The sequence below is a fragment of the Armigeres subalbatus genome, chromosome 3, assembly GCF_024139115.2.
Source record: "Armigeres subalbatus isolate Guangzhou_Male chromosome 3, GZ_Asu_2, whole genome shotgun sequence".
Taxonomy (NCBI): domain Eukaryota; kingdom Metazoa; phylum Arthropoda; class Insecta; order Diptera; family Culicidae; genus Armigeres; species Armigeres subalbatus.
The window spans coordinates 299,879,585-299,906,608 of NC_085141.1; the positions used below are offsets into that span (position 1 = coordinate 299,879,585).

Here is a 27,024-nt window from a genome sequence, read left to right on the forward strand (position 1 = left end):
GATTGGTTTGGATTGGTTTGGATTGGTTTGGATTGGTTTGGATTGGTTTGGATTGGTTTGGTTTGGTTTGGTTTGGATTGGTTTGGATTGGTTTGGATTTGGATTGGTTTGGATTGGTTTGGTTGGTTTGGATTTGGTTGGTTTGGTTGGTTTGGATTGGTTTGGTTGGTTTGGATTGGTTTGGATTGGTTTGGATTGGTTTGGTTGGTTTGGATTGGTTTGGTTGGTTTGGATTGGTTTGGTTGGTTTGGATTGGTTTGGATTGGTTTGGATTGGTTTGGATTGGTTTGGATTGGTTTGGTTGGTTTGGATTGGTTTGGTTGGTTTGGATTGGTTTGGATTGGTTTGGTTGGTTTGGATTGGTTTGGTTTGGATTGGTTTGGATTGGTTTGGATTGGTTTGGATTGGTTTGGATTGGTTTGGTTGGTTTGGATTGGTTTGGATTGGTTTGGATTGGTTTGGTTGGATTTGGATTGGTTTGGATTGGTTTGGTTGGTTTGGTTGGTTTGGATTGGTTTGGTTGGTTTGGTTGGTTTGGATTGGTTTGGATTGGTTTGGATTGGTTTGGATTGGTTTGGTTGGTTTGGATTGGTTTGGTTTGGTTGGTTGGTTTGGATTGGTTTGGATTGGTTTGGTTGGTTTGGTTGGTTTGGATTGGTTTGGATTGGTTTGGTTGGTTTGGATTGGTTTGGTTGGTTTGGTTTGGATTGGTTTGGATTGGTTTGGTTGGATTGGTTTGGATTGGTTTGGATTGGTTTGGTTGGATTGGTTTGGATTGGATTTGGATTGGTTTGGATTGGTTTGGATTGGTTTGGATTGGTTTGGATTGGTTTGGATTGGTTTGGATTGGTTTGATTGGTTTGGATTGGTTTGGATTGGTTTGGATTGGATTTGGATTGGTTTGGTTGGTTTGGTTGGTTTGGATTGGTTTGGATTGGTTTGGATTGGTTTGGATTGGTTTGGATTGGTTGGATTGGTTTGGTTGGTTTGGATTGGTTTGGATTGGTTTGGTTGGTTTGGATTGGTTTGGATTGGTTTGGTTGGTTTGGATTGGTTTGGATTGGTTTGGATTGGTTTGGTTGGTTTGGATTGGTTTGGATTGGTTTGGTTGGTTTGGTTGGTTTGGTTGGTTTGGATTGGTTTGGTTGGTTTGGATTGGTTTGGATTGGTTTGGATTGGTTTGGATTGGTTTGGATTGGTTTGGTTGGTTTGGATTGGTTTGGTTTGGTTTGGATTGGTTTGGATTGGTTTGGTTGGTTTGGATTGGTTTGGATTGGTTTGGTTGGTTTGGATTGGTTTGGATTGGTTTGGATTGGTTTGGATTGGTTTGGTTGGTTTGGATTGGATTTGGTTGGTTTGGATTGGTTTGGTTGGTTTGGATTGGTTTGGATTGGTTGGATTGGTTTGGATTGGTTTGGTTGGTTTGGATTGGTTTGGATTGGTTTGGATTGGTTTGGTTGGTTTGGATTGGTTTGGATTGGTTTGGATTGGTTTGGTTGGTTTGGATTGGTTTGGATTGGTTTGGATTGGTTTGGATTGGTTTGGATTGGTTTGGATTTGGTTTGGATTGGTTTGGATTGGTTTGGTTGGTTTGGATTGGTTTGGTTGGTTTGGATTGGTTTGGTTGGTTGGTTTGGTTGGTTTGGATTGGTTTGGATTGGTTTGGATTGGTTTGGTTGGTTTGGATTGGTTTGGTTGGTTTGGTTGGTTTGGATTGGTTTGGTTGGTTGGTTTGGTTGGTTTGGATTGGTTTGGTTGGATTTGGATTGGTTTGGATTGGTTTGGATTGGTTTGGATTGGTTTGGATTGGTTTGGATTGGTTTGGATTGGTTTGGATTGGTTTGGTTGGTTTGGTTGGTTTGGATTGGTTTGGATTGGTTTGGATTGGTTTGGATTGGTTTGGTTGGTTTGGATTGGTTGGATTGGATTTGGTTGGTTTGGTTGGTTTGGATTGGTTTGGTTGGTTTGGTTGGTTTGGATTGGTTTGGATTGGTTTGGATTGGTTTGGTTGGTTTGGATTGGTTTGGATTGGTTTGGTTGGTTTGGATTGGTTTGGATTGGTTTGGTTGGTTTGGATTGGTTTGGATTGGTTTGGTTGGTTTGGTTTGGTTTGGTTTGGTTGGTTTGGATTGGTTTGGATTGGTTTGGTTGGTTTGGATTGGTTTGGATTGGTTTGGATTGGTTTGGTTGGTTTGGATTGGTTTGGATTGGTTTGGATTGGTTTGGATTGGTTTGGATTGGTTTGGTTGGTTTGGATTGGTTTGGATTGGTTTGGATTGGTTTGGATTGGTTTGGATTGGTTTGGTTGGTTTGGTTGGTTTGGATTGGTTTGGTTGGTTTGGATTTGGTTGGTTTGGATTGGTTTGGATTGGTTTGGATTGGATTGGTTTGGATTGGTTTGGATTGGTTTGGATTGGATTGGTTTGGATTGGTTTGGATTGGATTTGGATTGGTTTGGTTGGTTTGGATTGGTTTGGTTGGTTTGGATTGGTTTGGATTGGTTTGGTTGGTTTGGTTGGTTTGGTTGGTTTGGTTGGTTTGGTTGGTTTGGTTGGTTTGGATTGGTTTGGATTGGTTTGGATTGGTTTGGTTGGTTTGGATTGGTTTGGATTGGATGTGGTTGGTTTGGATTGGTTGGTTGGATTGGTTTGGTTGGTTTGGTTGGTTTGATTGGTTGTTTGTTGGTTTGGTTGGTTGGATTGGTTTGGATTGGTTTGGATTGGTTTGGTTGGTTTGGATTGGTTTGGATTGGTTTGGATTGGTTTGGATTGGTTGGTTGGATTGGTTTGGTTGGTTTGGTTGGTTTGGATTGGTTTGGATTGGTTTGGGATTGGTTTGGATTGGTTTGGATTGGGTTTGGATTGGTTTGGGATTGGTTTGGATTGGTTTGGATTGGTTTGGGATTGGTTTGGATTGGTTTGGATTGGTTTGGATTGGTTTGGATTGGTTTGGATTGGTTTGGATTGGTTTGGTTGGTTGGTTTGGTTTGGATTGGTTTGGATTGGTTTGGTTGGTTGGTTTGGTTTGGTTGGTTTGGGTTGGTTTGGTTGGTTTGGATTGGTTTGGATTGGTTTGGTTGGTTTGGATTGGTTTGGATTGGTTTGGATTGGTTTGGATTGGTTTGGTTGGTTTGGATTGGTTTGGATTGGTTTGGATTGGTTGGGTTGGTTTGGATTGGTTTGGATTGGTTTGGATTGGTTTGGATTGGTTTGGATTGGTTTGGATTGGTTTGGATTGGTTTGGATTGGTTTGGATTGGTTTGGATTGGTTTGGATTGGTTTGGATTGGTTTGGATTGGTTTGGTTGGTTTGGATTGGTTTGGATTGGATTTGGATTGGTTTGGATTGGTTTGGATTGGTTTGGGTTGGTTTGGATTGGTTTGGTTGGTTTGGATTGGTTTGGATTGGTTTGGATTGGTTCGGATTGGTTTGGATTGGTTTGGTTGGATTTGGATTGGTTTGGATTGGTTTGGATTGGTTGGATTGGTTGGATTGGTTTGGTTGGTTTGGATTGGTTTGGATTGGATTTGGATTGGTTTGGATTGGTTTGGTTGGTTTGGATTGGTTTGGATTGGTTTGGATTGGTTTGGATTGGTTTGGTTGGTTTGGATTGGTTTGGATTGGATTTGGATTGGTTTGGATTGGTTTGGATTGGTTTGGATTGGTTTGGATTGGTTTGGATTGGTTTGGATTGGTTTGGTTGGTTTGGATTGGTTTGGATTGGTTTGGTTGGTTTGGTTGGTTTGGTTGGTTTGGTTGGTTTGGATTGGTTTGGATTGGTTTGGATTGGATTTGGATTGGTTTGGATTGGTTTGGTTGGTTTGGATTGGTTGGTTTGGATTGGTTTGGATTGGTTTGGTTGGTTTGGATTGGTTTGGTTGGATTTGGATTGGTTTGGTTGGTTTGGATTGGTTTGGATTGGTTTGGATTGGTTTGGTTGGTTTGGTTGGTTTGGGATTGGTTTGGTTGGTTTGGATTGGTTTGGATTGGTTTGGATTGGTTTGGATTGGTTTGGTTGGTTTGGATTGGTTTGGATTGGTTTGGATTGGTTTGGTTGGATTTGGATTGGTTTGGTTGGTTTGGATTGGTTTGGTTGGTTTGGATTGGTTTGGATTGGTTTGGATTGGTTTGGATTGGTTTGGATTGGTTTGGATTGGTTTGGATTGGTTTGGATTGGTTTGGTTGGTTTGGATTGGTTTGGATTGGTTTGGATTGGATTTGGATTGGTTTGGATTGGATTTGGATTGGATTTGGTTGGTTTGGATTGGATTTGGATTGGTTTGGATTGGTTTGGATTGGTTGGATTGGTTTGGATTGGTTTGGATTGGTTTGGATTGGTTTGGTTGGTTTGGATTGGTTTGGATTGGTTTGGATTCGATTTGGTTGGTTTGGATTGGTTTGGATTGGTTTGATTGGTTTGGATTGGATTTGGATTGGTTTGGATTGGTTTGGATTGGTTTGGTTGGTTGGATTGGTTTGGTTGGATTTGGTTGGTTTGGTTGGTTTGGATTGGTTTGGATTGGTTTGGTTTGGTTTGGTTGGTTTGGATTGGTTTGGATTGGTTTGGATTGGTTTGGATTGGTTTGGATTGGTTTGGATTGGTTTGGATTGGTTTGGTTGGTTGGATTTGGATTGGTTTGGATTGGTTTGGATTGGTTTGGTTGGTTTGGATTGGTTTGGATTGGTTTGGGATTGGTTTGGATTGGATTTGGTTGGTTTGGTTGGTTTGGATTGGTTTGGATTGGTTTGGTTGGTTTGGATTGGTTGGATTGGTTTGGATTGGATTTGGATTGGTTTGGATTGGTTTGGATTGGTTTGGATTGGTTTGGATTGGTTTGGATTGGTTTGGATTGGTTTGGTTGGTTTGGATTGGTTTGGATTGGTTTGGATTGGTTTGGTTGATTTGGATTGGTTTGGATTGGTTTGGATTGGTTTGGATTGGTTTGGATTGGTTTGGATTGGATTTGGATTGGATTTGGATTGGATTTGGATTGGATTGGATTTGGATTGGATTTGGATTGGATTTGGATTGGATTTGGATTGGATTTTAATTAGATTTGGATTGGATTTGGATTATTTAAATGATGTTTCGGTACCATTTTTGATATTGTTGCCTGTTCTCTTATCTCTTATATCAATCAAATCCATTTCATGTTTTGTTTTTCTGTTCATGGCTTCTGCCCGGGATATCGGACGTTCCGACATTGTGTCGGCAAAGTTTTAGCCAGATGTAAACATTTCGAAAAACATATGCAACGGATTCGCTTTCATAAACAACACTGCAGCAGTTAGTTCGGTGCAACGCCGGCGCTGCTGGTCTCCCTTTGCCACTGCCACCCCACGCATCGCCATTATTGCACTGACTGTTCGTTCATTCATTCAAAACCGAAACCTGAGCCCTTGCCTTCCCAAGTGGCGGCTAGCAATCAGCACTCAACGCCAGTCGGTTGATTGGCCAGAAAACATCGATAACGTGGGCCTAAATTCAATCGACATGCTGCTGAGCTGACGACGCCGAATGCGTGGGAGTGGTGCTCGTTTTTCCTCGATTGTGCATTTTGGTGTTTTGTTGTTTTGCTACTTCAAGTAAACATGGTTCCATTTCGGAAATGGACTGTTGGATTGGTTTTGCGAGGGTAGAGGTCCACACATCCGATGCGACAAATCATTTGTTGCTAGCATAGTGGAGTATTCGAATTTAAAACACATTCACGCGTCTTTTGGATACAACATTAAATAATAGAATCAGACCACAAGAAAATTTTGGAATAATTCCGAAAGGAGGAAACGAAATAAGAAATATGCAACATGGAATGTGTAGTACAACACTTTTTCCGTACAACTTTATACATAAAAGGCAAAATCAGTTATTTAATAAAAATTATGACCCTTTGAAACAATAATGTTGTAGAAGACAGAAAAAAATAACAAATAAAAAGAAGGGAAAACTTGGAGCCTCGTTCGGTTTCCGGTCACTATGCAGCGGCTCTGCTGCTGCACTTAGTGGTGAATCACTGCAGTAGTCAGTGATAATGATTCAGCTGCGTGAGGCACAGATTACAGCTTCAAATCGGTTTTAACTGTTTGGATTTGCGGAACTGAAGAACCCCGCCGTTGATGGAGTTATTATCATAAACAACAAAAACGGGGGCGCGTAAAGGGAGTGCACACAGCTTTCGATTTTTCGTTTGATGCTACCGACTCTCAACTTATTTATTAGGCGCACTTGATGGAGGAGAGGAAGAAGGAACCTAGTTGTTGAGTAGTTAAACAATATGTGCGCACATTTATGGTAGAGATTAAAATGTTAATCATAGAAATAAGATTGAAGGAATATTTATCATATAAATAATCTCTCGAACTGAGCATCTGATAAATACCTTTTACTGAAAGGATTTATAATAGGAGATGTGGCGGTTTAAACACTTAGTTGAAGTAAATGGAAGGCAATTCGATTTAAAGGACTATGCTGAAAGTGACCGTGTCTTCACGTATTATAAGAAGTGTTATTACTATCCCATTTATTTTTTTTCTCTATTGAACAATGGGAATTTATTGGAACTTACTCTACAGAGGCAACATAAAACTTAACGTCGTATACGGGTTAATAGAACAAAACTGGGATGTAATACTGCGAGAGTTATAGATTTATAGAGTTATAGATAGTTTCCTGGGTTGGATCTTCATCGTCTTCATTTTCCACCATACAAGCCATGTGACCCAACCGGACGCGACTGTCCATGGTGAAGCTGTCCAAATTATGGTAATGGATGGAGAACATCGAACGGCATTTCAGATCCGCCAAGGAATTGACCACCGCTCCAGCGATGAACGTTCCATCGTAGGTGACCGTTCCTCGTCCCAAATCGTCTAAGAGTACTAAACTTTTGCGAGTAGCGTGCTTTAAGATTGTAGATGTCTCATTCAGCTCCACAAGAAAAGTGACATGTCCTGCCATTATGTCATCGTTGGCTCCCAAGCGGGTGAAAATGCGATCGATCAAAGTCATCCGGCAACTCTCTGCATCTGCGGGAATACGCGAACCGATTTGTGTCATGATGGCCAAGATGCCAACCTGACGCATCAAAGTACTTTTGCCGCCCATATTTGGACCCGTCAGCAGCACAAGTGATGCTCCTTCCCCACCGATGTTCACACCATTTGGAATACAGTTTTCCGAATCGCTCACGCATAGATGAATCCCTTCTTCCAAGTCGAAGATCTGTCCTTGATCGTCATCCAGCATTTTCGCACATATTTCCTTCGCTCCGGGCGTACCTACTCCGCCAAGGAAGTAAGAACATCCAATATTCCGGTAAGGTCGATGCAGACTTTCCACATTTCGTAACTGCTGGAGAACCGTTCGAAAATTCTTCAGGATTAATCTTTAAGGACCAGCTTACGTTGACCCGCTTCAGAAAGTCGCGAGTCTCATCTGTGTGGTAGCGTTTGACGCCGTTCTTGCCTTTTTTTCTGCCCTTCCAACGTATAACCACTATTCACCTTCTTGGCGTAGCTCTCTGGAATTTCCAACTAGAAGCGTTTCTTATTCTTATTCGAAGTATTTTTCCTACTTCCGTTTGTACTCTTCCAGTTCTTTTTGGATATCGTTTATTTCTTTTCCAACAGCATTGTACTCTGCGTCCAAGCCTTCTCCCGAGGCAATCACGCCGGTTTTGAGCGCTACTTCATGATCAAAATATTCTTCTAAGAAACGAACCTTATCCGCCATATCTGGGAATGATCCACCCCGTTCGGATGTCTGAGTCAATCGTATCATAAGCCTCGAGGAGGCTTTTTCAAACAATTCAGATCTGCATTACCAAAGGTCTGAATTTGAGCCAGCATCCGCTCGAGATCTGGTAGTTTTCCGAGAATTTTTCGCACATACATCGCCCAACAGTTCTGAAACTGCCTCCTGACGTTCGACAATCACATACCTTTCACAGCTAGGAGAACATATCCAATGATAGAGGAGACGTTTGCCAAACTTCGTGCAACAGTGATGCGTCTTATTGATCAGTGATTGTTCCCCTTCAGTGACCCGAAGACTGTTCAACGTAATGGAATCCAGTAACAAAAATCGATTGGTGTTCACAATCTTCAAATCTTTGCAAATTTCTACATCATATGGAGGAATATACAACTCAAAACTAGCCAGCGATATAATTTGCTGATCCAATATGCACCGCTTCAGATACCAAATGCAACCTCTCAAAGCCCTCAACGCTATTTTGTAATTATCATCGGGAGTCAATCCTAGATGATTGTTTTTGTCGAACAATGAACGAATCACCAGTGGCACTTTGAATTCTGTTCCTCAGTAGAACCACCATAGAAATTTTCCGCAAGGTATTTTAATGTTTTCTCAGCGGACCAAAATTGAGACTCGTTCGTTAAAGCTTCCTTCCGGATTCCTGTCAGGACTGAAATGAAGATTTGTTTTGCCCTGGCTGAAATCACATTCCTCTCTTGCAGCACCAGAACCGGAGCATAATGGGACAGAAATGTGAGTAGCCGAGACGAGAGCCTTGCGTGTCATCTTCGAACTCACCAACATGGAAGATCCCCAGAAGTGTCAATGAAACAAACGCCATACCGGTTACCAACTTCACCTTTGAGCATATACTTTGGCTGATGGTTAAGTATCAAATGCACTTGTTGGCCAAATACTTTTGTCCCCTTTAAAGAAACTTGGCATATCTCACGTCTCACAACCTTGTCGTATTTGCTGTTGGTTTTATTCTTCTTGCATCTTTCGTGCATCATATCCGGTGTTTCGGTTTGCTCAACCCTGGCCACTTTGAATCCTTTCTCGACTAATAAAGTAGCCGTGCACTACTAGGCTTGCTCTGGAAATCCGGTATGAGCAAATTCACCCTTCATAAAAGAAAATCCAAATTCTTCCACCCTGACAGTGGCATCCATGTGATAAAGTTCATAAAATTTCCTTACTTTGAAGAAAAGCACACAATCCATGTGCCCACATTTCCCAGCATTTTCTCATAGGCGGCGTCAAAGTACTGAGAAATGATTTCGACACGTAAAGTGTTTCACCACTTTATACTTAAGAAAGATATATGATGTCAAAATCACTGTACGGCATAAAATCATATGTCTGTCACCCAGAACCACGCTGGTATCACGATAGCACGATGATTTCCGTAGCCTGCCCTGCGACCGTTGTATTGTACGAAATAGAACATAATTTGTTGATTTGAAATGTCAAATACGCCTTTGACATATGAGCATGATTGACCGCCCACGGTTGCTACTCCGTTATTGCCAGGTCAGCTGTAATTACACAGAGAACCAACAGATGAGGTTTGGGACTAACATCATCTTCAATGTGTAAGAACTGGTGACCCAAATATAAGCAATACCAGCGCCGGCCGTGTTCGGGCGTTTGTCATTCGTACGAATGGAATTCGGGCGAGTGTCATTCGGGCGTTTGTGATAAAATCACGTCAACAATTTCCTACCTATTCCCTAATTGACCTGCATTCGGTCAATTAGGGAATAGGTAGGAAATTGTTGACGTGATTCTATCACAAACGCCCGAATGACACTCGCCCGAATTCCATTCGTACGAATGACAAACGCCCGAATGTAACAGTCGCCCGAATTCCATTCGCCCGAAAAGACCATTCGCCCGAATGGACCACTCGCCCGAATGGACCGTTCGCCCGAATGGACCATTCGCCAGAATAGGTCATATATACCTCCAGATTCTATACCAACATGTTATTTTATCTAATCATATTAAAAGAAAAAATATGCCAATAACCTGGAATATATGAGCGTTCCAGTTTGTCTAGTTTTCCATTATTTCTGCTTTTTTAGATATCTTCTTAGCCTGCAGTGGTCGCATTTCTATCTTGCAGTTGGAACTGTTTTGGAACGTTGTAAAACGTAAGACTTCCTCGTTTCAAAAGCGTATTCCACTTATTGTGCCTCCCGATAATGTTATTGGAAGTTCGAGGGTATTTTCATAGACCGGCCATAGTGAAGGGGAGAAAAGTGGGTCTCTTGTGGTCTTTTTGTGCGTTGATTGGCGACCATTCACATGAGTCCACTACGTTAGACATAAGTACGTTAGCCATGATGGACGTTACGCATTACGGACGTTAGGGATAATGTACGTTAGGCATAATGGTCGTCTGGCATAATTCTGCCTTCTTTATGTCATAGGCTGTTTTTTAGGTCATTTATGTATAACGTCCATTATGCCTAACGGGTACACCCCATTCACATAATACTTGTTTACATAGAAAAACAATTACTTTTCTTCGGACAAGATTTTCGAACCTCCTTGAATGCCTTTGTTATCTTAACATGAAAAAAGTGCTAAGGTAACAAACTTTTTATAGGCAAGTTGAAGTCTGTATTTTGTAATCCTTTCCGTATGCCGATTATAATCCCAATCACTGATGTGTTCAAAAACAAAACTTTGGTTGATCCCAGCCATCTTAAAATCCAATAGTACACAGAAAAAAATAATGAAAAATAAACAGCGCGTAAAACTTGACATGTGGAAATTTACGCTATTTTACGCTGAAATGGCCTTCTTCCTAACAATATTGCTCACAACTTGTATGCAATATTGACGTTTCACATCAAATATTGTATACCTTTAGGCTAAATCTCGTGTGGATGTACGCTAATAATGACGTTCCATTGATGTGCATTATTTTTAGCGTAAATTTCAGTGGATTTTTCTATCTGTGTATATTCTGGATCTAACGTATATTGATAAATTTCATTCCATTAATGAACAAAAGGCTGTATCATACGTTCCCGTGTTTTAGCATTAGTACCAAGGGAACGAATCGACGGTGTTGACCTTCGCTTACAGTTCCGTGAATTGTAAACTATGAAGAACTATGGTACTCATTCAGGTCTTGGAGTATTTAATACAGAATGTTATGCAGAAAATTGCGAGAAGATTAGAGTTTGCCCGGCTAAGTTATTAGTATTTCACTGAAGTGGGGTTTGAGAAAATTTCGTTTCTTTTACCTTTGAAAAGAAATAAATTCACCCCTACAACACTCCAGTAAAATGCTAATATCTTTGCGTAATAAACTCTAATCTACTCGCGGTTTTCAGCATAACATTCTGTATTTAATTCTACAAGAACTGAATGAGTATCATGGTTCTTGATCGTAAATTGTGCCGTCCAACTGCAAATCACTGTTTTTGGATGTCTCTGCATAGATTTTTCCATATAAACTTCCATCGAGTTTAGCACCGCCCAAACGTTGACCGATTTGGCTGAAATTTTGTCCAGAGCATCAAGGCATCAAATAGAACCGAATAAGAGGGCGGCCCATCAAAAAATTTGAAAAAGTGTTTTTTGAGCCACCCTAACCTTAATACTTAGGGAAGAAATCATGTCTTCAATACATTTATAAAGAACAATGTATGAAGAAAAGAAGGGCGAATTCCTAGTTGCTCCTTATTTTGACGATTGGTTTGAATAAATACCCTTGCAACGTTATTTTTCGCTACAGCTCTAATTATTAGATTTTGATTTATTTCAGGATGCTTGTGGACCGGTATAGGTGACCAGAATAAATAAACATATTTTAATATCTGATTCTCTCAACAATGCTGAGCGATTGAGACTGATTTTTTTCTATGTGAATGGATTGCAAGACAGTGATGAGTAGATTTTATTTATAATCAATGTTAAATGGTGCTTTACACCTCGGGAAAGTTTTCTGCCGGATTTTGGTCCCTGTGCCCTGGGAAAAAAAAATTGCGAGTCGAGTTCCCGAGGAGTGAAGCTACATTAAAGGATTTTATGCATACATATATAAAGAAATCAATTTGAATATTATGAAAAAGAAAGTACATAACATCGTTATTTTTCTAATTATTTCACACATAAACGAAACGAATATTATAATTATTAGATTTTTTAGATTAGAATAATTAAATACATGTGAGAGACGTGTACAACAAAATATGAGATAAGTAGGAAATCAAATATACTATTTCGTTCAATTAGTCACAAAAAAATCTTTTCATCAAGTAAGGTGAAGAGTTTATTCGGGCATATAGTCTATTCGTGCGAATGATCCATTCGGGCGAATGGTCTTTTCGGGCGAGTAGTCCATTCGGGCGAATGGTCTTTTCGGGCGTTTGGTCTTTTCGGACGTTTGGTCTATTCGGGCGAATGGAATTTGGGCGTTTGTCATTCGGGCGAGTGTCATTCGGGCGTTTGTGATAGAACCGTTGACGTGATACTTGCTTTGACAGAAGCCGACGAGTCATCTGCACTTCCACGAGAAATCACTGGGATGTTGGATATATGGGGTAGGGAGTGTGGCTGGGTTCGTTTTCGTAAACGCTATACCGTGTATAGCGTGTAGTTTGATCAATGAAAACAGAACTTATATTTTTTATAAAAGGCCGCACAAAGCAGAATTAAATTTCGTTGATTGGCTGATCGTTCTGCTTTCCGCACAAAGCAAAACAAAACTTTGATAACCGGCCGAACGTTCTGCTTACTGAAGAAAACATGTCTGGACGCGATTTAGAATTTTACTTTCCAATTAATTTACTCACACGTACGAGGCAGAACAAAATTTCGGTTACCGGCCGATCGTTCTGCTTACTGAAAAAATACGTCTGGACGTGATCTCCGATCGTTTGTCAAATACGCCTTTGACATATGAAATAAAAACAAACATTTGCAAGCTGACTGAGTAAAATTCGTTTTACTGCAATTCCGGATAATATTTTTCACAACATTGGCAAAATAATTATTCGTAGACCCATTATTTGCTACAATTACGCTCTGAAGATGCCTTCCTTTTGATTTTGCCAGTTCTTCGGTTGTTTCCGGGAAAGATCTACCGTCACTTTTGCACGATATTCAATGGTTTGTGTTCTGTATCGTTTGATTTCGAACATTTTGTGCAAGGATCCCATGGGTTTTAATTGGAATGAGGTCTAAGGATTGAGAAGGATGCGGGCTCTTTGATTTTCCATTAGCATCTACTTTTTTAGATGGGAAGAATGTTTTGTACCGTTGTTTTGGACAAATTCAAAATTGGATCTGTAGTGTTTGGAGAGAGAGGGAGGAAAGGAGAGGAGGATCTCGTGGAGGTAAAAGTGGAGTGCAGAAATAAACGGTAGTCAGCGCGAAGTAAATAAGTGTTTGAAAAACCCGGAGTTCCGAATAAACCTGTTACAGGATGTATGACCCAATTGAACGGTGCTGGCTTTATCTTTCAAAATGTTCAAATGAATTGAATGATCAATGCCTTTTGCGATGAAATCACCCCAAACCATAGAATAGAGTGATTAACATCCGCAGAAATAATTGCCCTGCGGAATATTTTCAAGAACTCGCATATTTCTGCTAAAATACCTATACGAAGAATTGGAAATCTATGACGTTTTCATATCCATGAATGAACTGCTGACGCGATTTCACAATTTATTAAAAAAGTATGGATAAATATTGTGTAATACTCATATAAACTATAGTAACAGTTTATGATTTCTATATATTTTGATGAAAAATATAGGGGAACGGTTTGGCACTTCATCCCATAGCTCCTATTTCCATCCCATCAAAGCAATGAAAAGGAATTTTGGTTTGTTTCTTATTTTTGTAATTTTTTTCATCAGTAAGCACGTGGGTTAGCAAAAAGAAGCGACAAGATTGGTGTTGTATTTGCGGTGAGATGAGTATATGTTCAGTGAGATGGAAATCGGAACAGTTCCCCTACATAGTTTTGGAAAGCTGTAGAATCAGTTTCAAAACAAGCTGTCAAATAGATACAACGGTGGAAAAAAAAGATGTGTGTCATCTTGTTACTGTACGCGTACAGCGTGATACGAAAATCATTGTGCGGAAATCATATGTCTGTCGATAGTATAATAGAACAACTTCGCCAATTTTATGCAGTGATCAAACCGTGAACATACGTTTGACATATAGAATTAAAACAAATATTAACGAATTTTGCAAGCTGATGGAGTAAAACTCGATTTTAGAAGTGAAATCCGTTCAGAAGCTTTGTCACTTAAAAATGAAAATGAAAAAAACGACAAAAAGAGACACAAAATTCTAAGTAGGAGGGGAAAAAATATTGTGATTGAAGTCTGGAGAAATTATGTGGCTGCTCTGCGGAGCACTTGCAATAACTCGCATATTTATGCCAAAATATGCGAGGGATTGGAAAACTATGACGTTTTCTTATTAACGAATGAGCTGCGGATGATTCACAAGTGACATTGAAAGTTCTCCATTTTGCAGATCTGAGAAAAACAAAATAGGGACATCCAGAGGTTCGCGTTTGACTTGGATTTATTATGATGTCATCAATAGTTTCTTGCAAGGACATAAACAAAACAACATGGTAGAATTGATGGACGAGAGTGTCGATCCAGGTAAATATGAATAAGTACTTGAAAATGTCCAAATTTTATCAAATAGATGTGAATAAAATAAAAAAATAAAAACATGTAAGAAATAAACTTAACGGATTAGGAACTAGTTCTGCACCAACACAAGGAACAGAGAGAGATGAAGCGTCGGAAGTAACTATTGACAAAAATGTTATAGAAGTCGAATTTTTGGATTCCGAAAGTTGCATAGTATATCAAGCAATATCTGAACAGCCATCCCACAGCCACCAGTATTAACAAATTCATTTGGACTTCTAGACGGTGAGTTAACTTCAAATTTATCAATTTATTCATAACCCGCAAAGGCTCAAAAAGAGTGTTCTGTATTTGACAACAAAATTGATCTATCAGCAAAAGTTGGTCCCAATTTCATTTACGCTGTCGGAAACGAGTTTCATGCAACGATACTAAGCACGAAAATAATAAATTTAACTTATTTTATCAATTTGCAAGACAAATTAGTTGTAAAAGTTTCCCAGGAATTCAAACATTTTATTTCAAAATCGTCGAGTATTATTTTGTTTCTAGTTTATTCGAAACTTGTTTTTTTTTATCATATTAGTCATAAAGAAACGGTTCGGCACTTCATCCCATAGCTCCTATTTCCATCCCATCAAAAACAAAGCAATGAAAAGGAATTTGGATTGTTTCTTATTTTTGCGATTATTTCACCAGTGAGCACGCGTGTTAGCAAAAAGGAGCGACGAGATTGGCGATGTATTTCTTTGTTTTACGATGAGATAAATAAATGTTCAGTGAGATGGAAAACGAAACAGTTTCCCTATATCAGCGGTTCTCAACGTGGGGTACATGTACCCCTGGGGGTACCTTCGCCGGGCCCAGGGGGCTCCTCGGACAAAAACGAGTAATGGCGGATGAATTACAATTTTAAACAAAACTAATTGATACAGTTTTAATAATTGTGTAATTTTAGCTTTTTGTGCATAATATGCATGGCCATCAGTAAATCAAGGCCTATTCAATTCTGCCCTCCTTAACCAGCACGGTGCATGATTGGCTGTGGGACAAAAAAACAAAAGGACAAAACGTTGAATGAGCTATTTTTTAAAATCTTCTATGCAATCTACCTAATCGAAACAAAATTTTGAATAAGCTTCTGAGCAAAATCTAGAGTCTACAGGTTCCGAAGCTATTTTTTTTTTCCAATAGCTCAGTTGCTTCGTTGCAAGATGATTGGAAGCACCCTTTTACGCTCCTCGCAAGCCTCCTTTCAAGCAGCTCGGAGGACTGCTTCCAAGAGGCTTGGAGGCTCAAAAGGGTCGGAATCCTTATTTTAAGAGACCCGGAGGTTTCCTTTTAAGATGATCGGAAACCTCCTTTTAAGAGGTTCGAAACTTTTTTTTTCAAGATTTCCGGAAGCCTTATTTTATGCTTTTTCCTTCAATTTATTTTCTTTTCTCCTTCTTTTGAAAAGCCCGCAAGGATGTTGTTCAAGAGGCTCGGGAGGCTCCTTTCAAGAGGCTCAGAGGCCTACCTTCAAGTAGTTCGGAATTATTCTATCAAAAGGCTTGAAGGCGTATTTTCAAGATACTCAGAAGCCTTCTTTTAATTGACTCAAAAGCCCCCTTTCAAGAGGCTTGGATGTCTTATTTCCAAGACGCTCTAAACCCTCCCTTTAAGAGGTTCGGAATCCTTCTTTCAAAACGCTCGAAAGCCCCCTTTCAAGAGGTTCGGAATCCTCCTTTCAAGACGCTCCAAAGCCTCTCTTCAAAAAGCTCGGAAGACTTTTTTCAAGAGGCTCGGAAGCCTTCTTTCAAGAGGCTCGGAAGCCTCCTTTCAAGAGGCTCGGACGTCCCTCTTCAAGTGGCTCGGATTTTTTCCCAAGAGGCTGGGAAGCCTACTTTCACGAGGCTTAGAGGCGTCCTTTCAAGATGATCAGAATCAGAATAAGTGTGTGTGTCCAATCTAACCCCCACTGTCTGGCAATGCTATTATGGAAGAAAGCTGTCTGTATTACACGATTCAACAGTAATATAATCCGGGAGTTGAAAAGTGCTAGCTATATTGCAGCTCCAGTGACCCGCTTCAGACTGCCTGGTATTTCATGATCAATCCGAGGTCACTTTTGCACACAATAAGCCTCGCCTGTTTATGCTACCATTATCAATTGGATAATTGATCCATAAACAAACTTCCGGATTCTCTAATCCAGTGCGTATTTAGTTAAGCAAATATATAATTATAAAACTTTTATTTATTTATTTATTTATATTTCACCTGACTGTATGGTCTACATTAAAACTTAATTACTATTTGGAACATTGTCGGTCATTAAAATATATTGTCAAACAATACCGACATCTAGATGCGTTGATGTTGAAGTCGAAATAAATGGCTCCTTCGTTGAAGCGACGAAGCAGCTGTTGGCGGCATAGTTCGTGCTTTGTACTGCTTCATACAATAAATCTCTAGGCCGGAGTGTACGAGAGGGTGCGTTAAGTTGTATCTTTGTCAACAAATCTGGCACATCGTATTCAGAGAAAAACTGCTTGAGCCACATTCCTCCGCTTGCCAAGAGTATCCAGTCCTAGCAAGCGACAACGATCAGCGTATGGTGGAAGGTTGAGCGAGTCCCTCCAAGGGAGATGGCGTAGTGCGTAGCGGACGAACTTATGCTGGACAGCTTCCAAACGAGCCGTCCATACGGCTTGATAAGGATTCCAAACAACTGAAGCAAATTCCAAATGAGACCGCACTAATGAGCAGTAGAGTGCTTTGAAACACAAAGGATCTCGAAATTCACTGGAAATTTTGAACATGAATCCGAGCTGGCGATTCGCTTTGTCAATAGTAGTAGATAAGTGACGATTGTAGGTTAACCTATCATCCAATATGACACCGAGGTCTTTGATATGGTCGACACGTTGTAGAGTAGTACCTGCAATATTATAAACGAAGATCATGGTATCTACAGTGCGATGAAAGCTTATCACGTTGCATTTAGCGATGGCAAGAACCATCATGTTTCGATCACACCAATCATTGAAGATATCTAAACGTTTTTGCAATTCTAGGCAGTCCGCCAGGTTTCGAACAACGAGGTAAATTTTAAGATCGTCCGCAAACAACAGCAGTCCTCCACGCTGCAGGATGAAGGTAACATCATTCACGAAAGAGCGAAAACGGCAATGGACCAAGCGTGCTTCCTTGGGGGACTCCGGAGCCATTCGAAAAACAACGAGATGACTGGTTTCCTATGTTTATGGTTACTTGGCATTGCACTAGGTAGGAACGTAGCCAGTTGCAGAATGTTGCAGAGCATCCAAGTTTTTCTAATTTTGCTAGCAGTATGTTGTGATTGACTTTATCGAACGCTGATTTGAGATCTGTATACACGGCATCAACTTGAAACTTTTTGCACATGTTGTCCATGCAAAACGAAGTGAAGCTTACAAGATTCGTTTCCACAGATCGACCAGGAAAGAAGCCGTGTTGGCATGGGCTGATATAATTCTTGCATGCAGCGAACAATCTCTAATGAAAAAGAAGTAGAACCATTATGAAACAATCTCACCAAATTTATCCACTTGCGTAGAACTGGGGCCCTCCTTAGCCGTGCGGTAAGATGCGCGGCTACAAAGCAAGACCATGCTGAGGGTGGCTGGGTTCGATTCCCGGTGCCGGTCTAGGCAATTTTCGGATTGGAAATTGTCTCGACTTCCCTGGGCTTAAAAGTATCATCGTGTTAGCCTCATGATATACGAATGCAGAAATGGTAACTTGGCTTAGAAACCTCGCAGTTAATAACTGTGGAAGTGCTTAATGAACACTAAGCTGCGAGGCGGCTCTGTCCCAGTGTGGAGATGTAATGCCAATAAGAAGAAAAAGAAGAAGTAGAACTGTGCACGCTCGATCCGCGTTGTGCCTGCGAATCTTGAATTCAAATTCGACGCATTATGACGAACATGCACCAATCATCAGCCGAAGTGGATGGATGGTCCTCGGCAATAATTTGATTTTTCACTTAAATAGTATAGTATCGAGACTATTGAATCAGTATCGTATCAATAGACTATTGAAAAACATAAAGCGTATACAATTTGGCTTTCATTTTTAAATAGTTTCTAAGCATCAGCCAAAACAGGAAAAAATCGAGCAGCGAAAAAAATTGACATCTGTCGGGCATCTGACACTACGATCCTTTCGATCAGAATCCTCTTAAGCCGATATAAATATTTACGCCACGAATTTTTTTTTCCAAAATATAATATTTTCAGGGGGCAACAAAATAAAATTCGGATAATGTTGAGGATTTTCAAAACATTTTTTAACAAAACCGAGGAGTTTTTTGATTTTCTTCATTTTAATATTTATTTTTTATTAGCCCTCCCCCCCCCCCCTTGACCTTTTGAAGACCAGTAGGACAAAAAGCTAATTAAATATTTGTAACGGCCTCATAAGTGGCTCGAAAATTGCCTTTCTAGAGACCTTCCTTCGAGAGGCTCGGAAAGTTGGCTTCAAGGACGCGGAAGCCCACTTTCTAGAGGTTAGGCAGCCTCCCTTCAAGACGCTCGGAAGCCTTCAATAGTCATACATGCATTTGTTGCAATATTTTCACCTCAGCACGCTAGATAAAGCTATTGTCGGCGTAGAACCAACTTAGAATTCGGAAGTCGGGACTTCCGAACCGAACTTTCTTCCGAAGTTTTATCTGTCAATCTAATTGATGCGTTGTTTAGCGCATCTTTAGGCGAATCCAGCGTACTACTTCCGAAGTTGGGAAAGTTGCCTGTATCTGGAGAAAAATCCAACTTCGGTATAAAAAGCGTTCTAACTTTATTCCGGAAAGACAATAATTTCTTCGGATATCTGTCAAACAATCCGATTTAAATGTTAGTATTGCTTTGTAATAATCGAAAGTAAATTAAGGGAGGCTCTATTTTGGGCACTCGACGTTTTCAAAAGTCAAGCCAGATATGTTTCGGAGATTGTTTCAATTCGGTCGATGATTTTGAGTTATTTTTTTCTAATCAGCGCCATGTAATGTTATATTTTCTCCTATTTTGAGGGCGTGATACTACTGCAACCTTTGATTTCTAATTCTCTTACATACACCCAAACCAATCTCAAATTTCACTAGGTATTAATTTCCCTAGTGGTAATAATAATGCACATTTGTCAAACGACCGCAGTCATTTTGGAAACACACAAACTTCATTTGCCACGCATTGCCAATTATTCCTTTGAGGTGTCATCATCATTAGTGCGCCAATGGTTCACAATTTTCTCCACAAACATTTTCTCCGGAGATTTCGAATGCCTTTCATCTGGCGGCTGCTGCCACCAAGCTGTTGGCTGGCTGCAGATCGTTTTGATTGCTTTCCCTCGCACCTTGTGTGTTTGTCCGCGCAAACTGTTTTAGATGGTCATTAGCCGCGAACGTGTGGTCGCCGTACGGAAATTAAAATCCCCTTGAGGAGTCATCATTACGCATCGCCAAAAATGTGGCTCGGATGCTATCGGGTTGTCTGCATGTCCGGATGAATCAGTTGCATGCAGCCGGCACAAAACCCGGACCTCGACAGCCCAATTCATATCGTATTATTCGAAATGACATTAGTCATGCAAGGGTGAACTCAGCGGTTCCGGATCGCCACGGGAAGGTTGCCCGAAAGTGCATAACACTTCATATTTAGGAATGATGGTTTCACGGTGTAGACACCCGTATGCAAAACCTCGCACAGGGTGCCGCTGTCAAGTGCACACAAACAGAGGAACACTGTGCAATGGGTTTCCGTCTGATTGCAACCATCCGCAGAAATTATTGGCGAAGAGTCGCTCCACCCTGCATCGTCAGTTACAATCCACTGATCAGCGATTCATTTGTCTCGCTTCTGTTGAGCGTGAAAATGGGCAAATCGTGCCAATCTAACCCACATGTCTCCTATTGCGAGGAAATTGAAAACCAATAGGAAAGTATTTGAATAGCATTGTCACTGGGTTCTTTTAGTTCATTAACGAAGCTTATGAAAGTTAGCCACAAGGAAGCGGTATGAAAATCATAAGCTACTCATGTGGAAATACATGAACTAGGGTAACGTCTATCGTTCTTCTACGAAACTTCTAGAAAATGAGCTGTTTTTTTACAAGATACTACTTTCATCTCTTTGCATAAGAAATCCCTGAATTTCTAATCGAGGTTTTCAAAGTACATCTCCATAAGCAGAGAATAACAGGAGAGGTCAACTTCTTTCCTGAATCACTGTACATGTGGGCGGATGATGATCCGCGTTCGGTTATACATAGTTGCTATAAATTGCCCACACCAAAATCCAAGCTAATGATGCCTGGTGCTTTCCTTGTATTCTGCACATCCCATCTACACTTTCATTTTTGTTTAATGGGGTTTGGTGCCAAATAATGCTCAGTTTTCTCAAAACTGTTGAGATTTCAATCACATCAATGCAATTCAGATGCACTCAATGCCTTGACATACAAATCTAGTGTGATCAACGGAGAAATTAAATCAAACACAAAACCGGCTCCCAACGTACAGGAACCACCACGTGAATTATGAAATCTAAGTTTTCGAACTGTGTTTCGTCGGAACGGAATTAAACAGCAACGGCGCCAAGCCGGTGATCGAACATGCACGCATGCGTACGTGTAGAATGATTGCTCTCAGCCAGTGTGGGGTGATTTGGCACACCACATACCACACACATGCACCGATCGAAGAAGTCTTTCGTGGTCAGGCCAATGAAATATAATGACGCAAAAGATGCTGCTTCATTGCGATTTGATCGGAGCAAATTTATCAATTGGAAACTGTTCGGAAACTGGGGTGTTTAATAAAATCTGGTTTTCGGCTATTAACATTTTCCTACTTACCCGAATAGCAAATGTAACATTTTTTGTGTGCCATGCCAAAATCGATTCAGCCGAAAGTGTTTGTTTGCATGTTTGCATGCATTGGCCGTTGGCGATGAAAGCGATTTGTCACTCATTATAAACTCATCAAAAATGGAGGGAACTGCAAGTCAAATTCGTGACCAGTCGTTCGAATTAGGTCTACTTTAGGATCTACATCGCCTCACGCTCTCTTAGTAGACATGTGTTGATGATTAAATTTCCTTTTTTATTTTTTTGCTCCGATTACTATCTAAACAATTTTTTGAAAAGAAGATTCTTGTATGAGGTGCATTTTCAGTTCGGTTTACTGATCGCAAGGCTTCATGAAGCCTAGCCGTTTATTTTTCCGATCATCAAAAAGCAACAATAGTGTGCTTATTATTATAAGTAGAATAAGTGAATTCATTGGTGGGTTTCTTTTTTCCGATAAACTGTTATCGAAAAGTGAAACCTGCTGGAGCGTAACCCAATATCGCTAACCAACGTGTGTTTCCAAAACATAAAAAAGTGCATGTCATGCCGGCTCTTCACCCCAGTAGGTTCGAATTCAACCCCACGTATGGTCAGTGGTCACATCTGTTGCCACTCTTGGGCCAACGGAAATTGAATAAAATGAAAGTATTTCAAAGACAAACGCTTATTTCATACTTGATGGAATACAGATCCTCCTCGATATGTCTACACCGAATGGAGTATCATTCTCCATTGGGCTAGATCCCGAGCCAAAAGCTTCCAGTCGCTCTGAAGTTCAGCATCCTCAGGTCGGCGGCCTTCCAACAAATCTTATGAACACTTCCGGGTTATCTGCTGAATATTATCTTCCTTTGAAGCTCTTCCGGCATATGAACAACGTGTCAAGCCCACCGTAGTCTGCCGTGTTGTAAAAGTTTTACAACATCCAGCCCTTTATAAACCTGGTAAAACTCATGAATCATGCGACGCCGCCAGATGCCATCTCATATTTACCGCTACCATATAATATTATATTTATTTAGTTTACATCTAAACAGATTACACTGAATCAACAATTTGACGCCACAATACACGGTTCGAGGCCACATCTCTCCATCCTCGAATGCCCCCACGCTCGCCAAGTCGTTCTGCATCTGGTCCCCCCACCACGCTCGCTGCGCTCTACGCCGTCTCGTACCTGCCGGATCGGAAGCAAACCCCATCCTTGCAAGGTTACTGTACGGCATTCTTGCAACATGCCCTGCCCATCGTACCCTTCCGGCTTTAGCTACCATCTGGATACTGGGTTCGCCGTAGAGCTGGGCGAGCTCGTGGTTCATTCTTCGCCGCCGCACACCGTCTTCTTGCACACTGCAGAAGATGGTCCTAATCCCCCGTCTCTCGAATACTCAGACTGCTTGCAAGTCCTCCTCGAGCATTCTCCATGTTTCATTTTTGACCGAAGTTGCTTCTGGAGTCCGTAGTAGGCGCGACTTTCACAGATGATGCGCCTTCGTATTTCGCGACGAACATTGTTATCAGCAGTTAGCAGGGATCCAAGGTATACGAATTCTTCGACCACCTGGAAAGTATCCCCGTCTATCGTAACACTGCTTCCTTCCATCTCCTCGCACTCTGCTTCTTCCAGGCGGCGTTTCTTCTCCTGAAAAGACGGGTCTGCTGTCTCCGCTTCCGTCTATAACGTTCTTGCTGCAGCGCGACCGCCCGCGCTGCGTCCTTCTCCTCCAGAATCTGTCTGCACTCTTCGTCAAACCAATCGTTCCGTCGACTTCTTCTCACATACCCGACGTTGTTCTCCGCTGCGTCGTTAATGACTGCTTTGACAGTATACCAGCAGTCCTCAACGTCCTCCAGCAGTCCTTCCGGCAACGCTGCCTCGAGATGCTGCGCGTATGCAGAGGCGACATTAGGTTGCTTCAGTCGCTCTAGATCAGCGGTTCTCAACCTGGGGTACATGTACCCCTGGGGGTACCTTCACTAGTCCCAAGGGGTACCTCGATCAACAAAGCGTAATGGCGGATGTATTACAATTCCATTTAAAGCTTACTGATAAAGTTTTAATAATTGGGTAATTTATTTTTATTTTTAAACTTTGTCTTGTACATAATATGCATGGCTATCAGTAAATCGAAACTGTGAATCCTGCCCTCCACAACCAGCACAGTGAATGAAGGGCAGTGCGACAAAAAATCAAAAGGACAAAACGTCTACTGAATAAATTTTGAAAATTTTCAAATCTTGCATAAAAACAAAATATTGGATTATATATGCTTTGTAACTAAAATCTTGAGTTTGAAGGTACGAAGAGGCATGAAGGATCTTTTTCCGAAATGCTCAGTTGCTTAGTTGCAAGAGAATCGGAAGCATTCTTCTACGTTTCTTGGAAGCCTCTTTTAAAGCCACCTTCCCAGAGACTCTAGGGATTCTTTTCGAGAGGTTCGGAAGCCTAATTTGAAGAGGCTGAGAGTCCTCTTTTAAAGAGATTCGGAGTCCTCCTTTCAAGAGGTTTGGGAGGCTCCTTTGAAGAGGCTCGGAAGGCTCTTTCAAGGGGCTCGGGATGCTCCTTTCAAAAAGTTTGGGAGGCTCCATCCAAAATGCTTGAAAGCCTCCTTTCAATATGCTCGGAAGGATCCTCTAAAGAGGCTCGCTTTAGAAACTTTCCTTCAAGAGGCTCGGAATTTCCTTTCAAAAGGTTCAGAAGCGTATTTTCAAGATGATCAGAAACCTTCTTTTCAAAGCATCGGAAGCCGCCTTTCAAAGGCTTCTCGAGCAGTACAAGTTAGACAAAAATGGTTTCAGCAACTTCATTGTGACTAAATCTGGTCACATATGAGTTGCAGTCACCCATATGGAACAAGTGTGCTACTAGGGTTAGAAGGTTCAAATCAAGAGGCTCGGAATCCTCCCTTCAATAGGCTCGGAAGCCTCTTTTCAAGAACCGCGGAAGCCTACTTTGAAGAGGCTCCGTGGCGTCCTTTCAAGATGCCCAGAAGCTTCCATTTAGGTGGGTTGGAAGCCGCTCTTCGAAAAGATCGCAAGGCTGCCTTCAGAAGACTCGGAAAGCTTCTTTCATGATGCTCGGAAGGCTCCTTCAAGAGGCTCGGGAAACCCCTTTTTAGGAGGTTCGGAAGCCTCCTTTTTAGAGGCTTAAAAGCTTTTTTAAGAGGCTTGAAATTCTTCTTTCTGGAATTCTGGAAGCCTACTTTCGTGAGGCTCAGAAGCACTTTGAAAGTGGCTCGAAAATCACCTTTCAAGAGGCGTGGAAGCCTTCTTCGGAAGGCTCCGATTAAGAAGCTCGGAAGCCCCCTTTCAAGGGCTGTAAAGTCGCCTTTCAGAAGCCTCCCTTCAAGAAGCTCGGAAGGCTCTTTTCAAGATGCGCAGAAGCTTACTTTTAGGAGACAAATCCTGTAGGAATGTATAAACCTAATAACAAACATTTCACGTACTAATGAAAATATCAACCAACTTTATGAAGAGTTACATCCCGTTAGTTTTCAGGTCCATTTTCCATATACCTTATTTATACTTATTTTCATTTACACCATAAAGGGGGGGGGGGTACCTCAAAGTATGCAAAAGTTGGAAGGGGTAGCTCTTATGAAAAAGGTTGAGAACCGCTGCCCTAGATCGAACCGCGGCGGTCGTCGGTGCGAACATCGTTGAAGACTAGAGTTTCCATTTCCCGGCCATTTTCGTTGTCCCGGGATTCGGGATGAACTTGTTCGTATATCCCGGGAAATCCCGGGATCAGGATTTTCGATGTTTCATAGAAAACTTATTTTTTGATTTAAAAACGATTTTATTCAATGTCCAGGGGTAAACTTCATATTTTAGAAAGGCAAGATAATACAGATTTCAAATTGGAACTCAATTCAATTCTAATTTGAATCAATTCTTTCGAAAAAAAAACGACTTCAAGAATCAAATAATATTCACGTTTTTCTCGGAAGGTAGAGTACCCTTTTGGAATATATGATCGCCGAGTCCGAGAAGAAGGGTTCGCTGGCGGTTGAAGTCGGCTTGACTCTTTGCATTGTTTTGAATATGAATTGGGTTTAGACAGTTGCTGGGATTGCATTCAATACCCTAGTGACTTCCTAATCTTGAACAGATCGCTTCCTAATCTTGATGTTAATCGTTAGTTTATCGTTATCGCCGATAAAGTTAATTGTAATCGCTTGTTGCGAAAGATGAATCAACTCAATTATTATAGGAGTTCGATAATTTATCGTAAGTTAAACCGATAATTTAACGACAATGGGGTTAATATATTACGCGATTAAAGTTGGTATACAATTTTGGCAGAAGCCGAGAATTGGAAAGCGATTGAATGCAGCCTGTTGACCAGAGTTGATTTTGAAAAAAAAAAATAGGCTGAGCATCGGGGTCGGGCCACTTGTACTTGCGCATGTGCCGGAAAGTTTGTTGTACGAACGTCGATTGGAAGGACATGAATTGGATCAAGAATTGTTTTGGAGGCAAGAAGCTCAGGAAGACTGACTCAATGTTGGGCGGAGCGAGGAGATTAGCAAGGCGAATATCAGCTAGTGTGCACAACCTTGCTGTAGACGGAAGATGGGTAGGAAGCAGGCCCCAAATAGATGTAGCTGATCTTTTACTATTCAGTTTTCCGCGAGCAGTAAGCAGACAAGCTGGCGGCCATTACCGCTCGCGGAAAACTAGATAGATACTTGTCGTTTAATTAATAGAAAGCTGTATCTGCTGGTAAAAGTATCAGTCAGTAGTATAGTGGTACAGGGGAATCTATTATTTTATTAACTATCTCCGATATTTTCAAGTCTGTTCCTTTCTTACTAATTTAATAATAAGATGATATAGATTGTGCATCACAAAGAACCTTGGCTCCGTATACATGACAGAGCCTACCAAATACACGAACGTGGAAAAAAAGTCATGTGTGATGGGAGGTATAAAAATATGATATGAGTTTATCACTTTTGTAAGAAGAAAAATTACACTGTTTGTGAACCGGAAATGGTATAGAATTTTTTGTCCCGGGTATCCCGGGATTTTCGGGATCTCAAAAATAATATCCCGGGAATCGGGAAATCCCGATTTTTCCTAAATCCCGGGATTTTTTGTCCCGGGATGGAAACTCTATTGAAGACGGATAGTTTTGGGCGTAGTTTAACCATCACCATATAGTGAATAGATTCTGTCTGCAGTGGTGATCTCCAGGTGTACCGATACGGGATGCTGTGTTGGAAGTAGTTGCTGCGAATGTGTGGCTTGTGGCTTGGGCAGCTGTCGTACTCACGTTCCAGCTGCCCGTAGAACGCGTCCTTATCATCACCAGTGCTTCCAGAGTGTGGGCTATGGACGTTGATTATGCTGAAGTTGAAGAGCCGGGCTTTGATCCTCACCCTGCACATTATCTCATTGGTCGGCCACCACCCGATCACACATCTTTGCACATCGCCCATCACTATGAAAACTGTTCCTAGCTAGTGATGGTTGCCGCAGCTATGGTACCCGTAGCCTGACACCAAACCACCTTAATCTTTGGAGGACCATTCCTCTTTATTTCCGGTGGACCATGGTGCACAGTTTCATTTAGAGTCCCTCGCTGGCACTCGGACGATGATCAGCCGCCCCTAACATGGAGAATAGACGCTGTTGCGAGCCGCTCCATGCAGAACAGATGCTCAGTAAGATTTGCACCTCTGTAGCGGAGCAAACCCCCCCTTCCCTGTCAGAAGACGACCATAGTTCCCACCGGGGTTGGTTACCCGAT

General features: G+C 41.3%; 1 protein-coding gene and 1 pseudogene across 1 annotated transcript in view; both read right to left on the reverse strand.

The window, feature by feature from the left end:
* LOC134224959 (myosin-IIIb-like) overlaps positions 1–27,024 on the reverse strand; it is a 411,175-nt gene that overhangs the window by 345,697 nt on the left and 38,454 nt on the right. The gene's annotated exons all lie outside the window — the stretch shown is intronic.
* Positions 6,640–26,662, reverse strand: LOC134222590 (probable DNA mismatch repair protein Msh6; annotated as a pseudogene).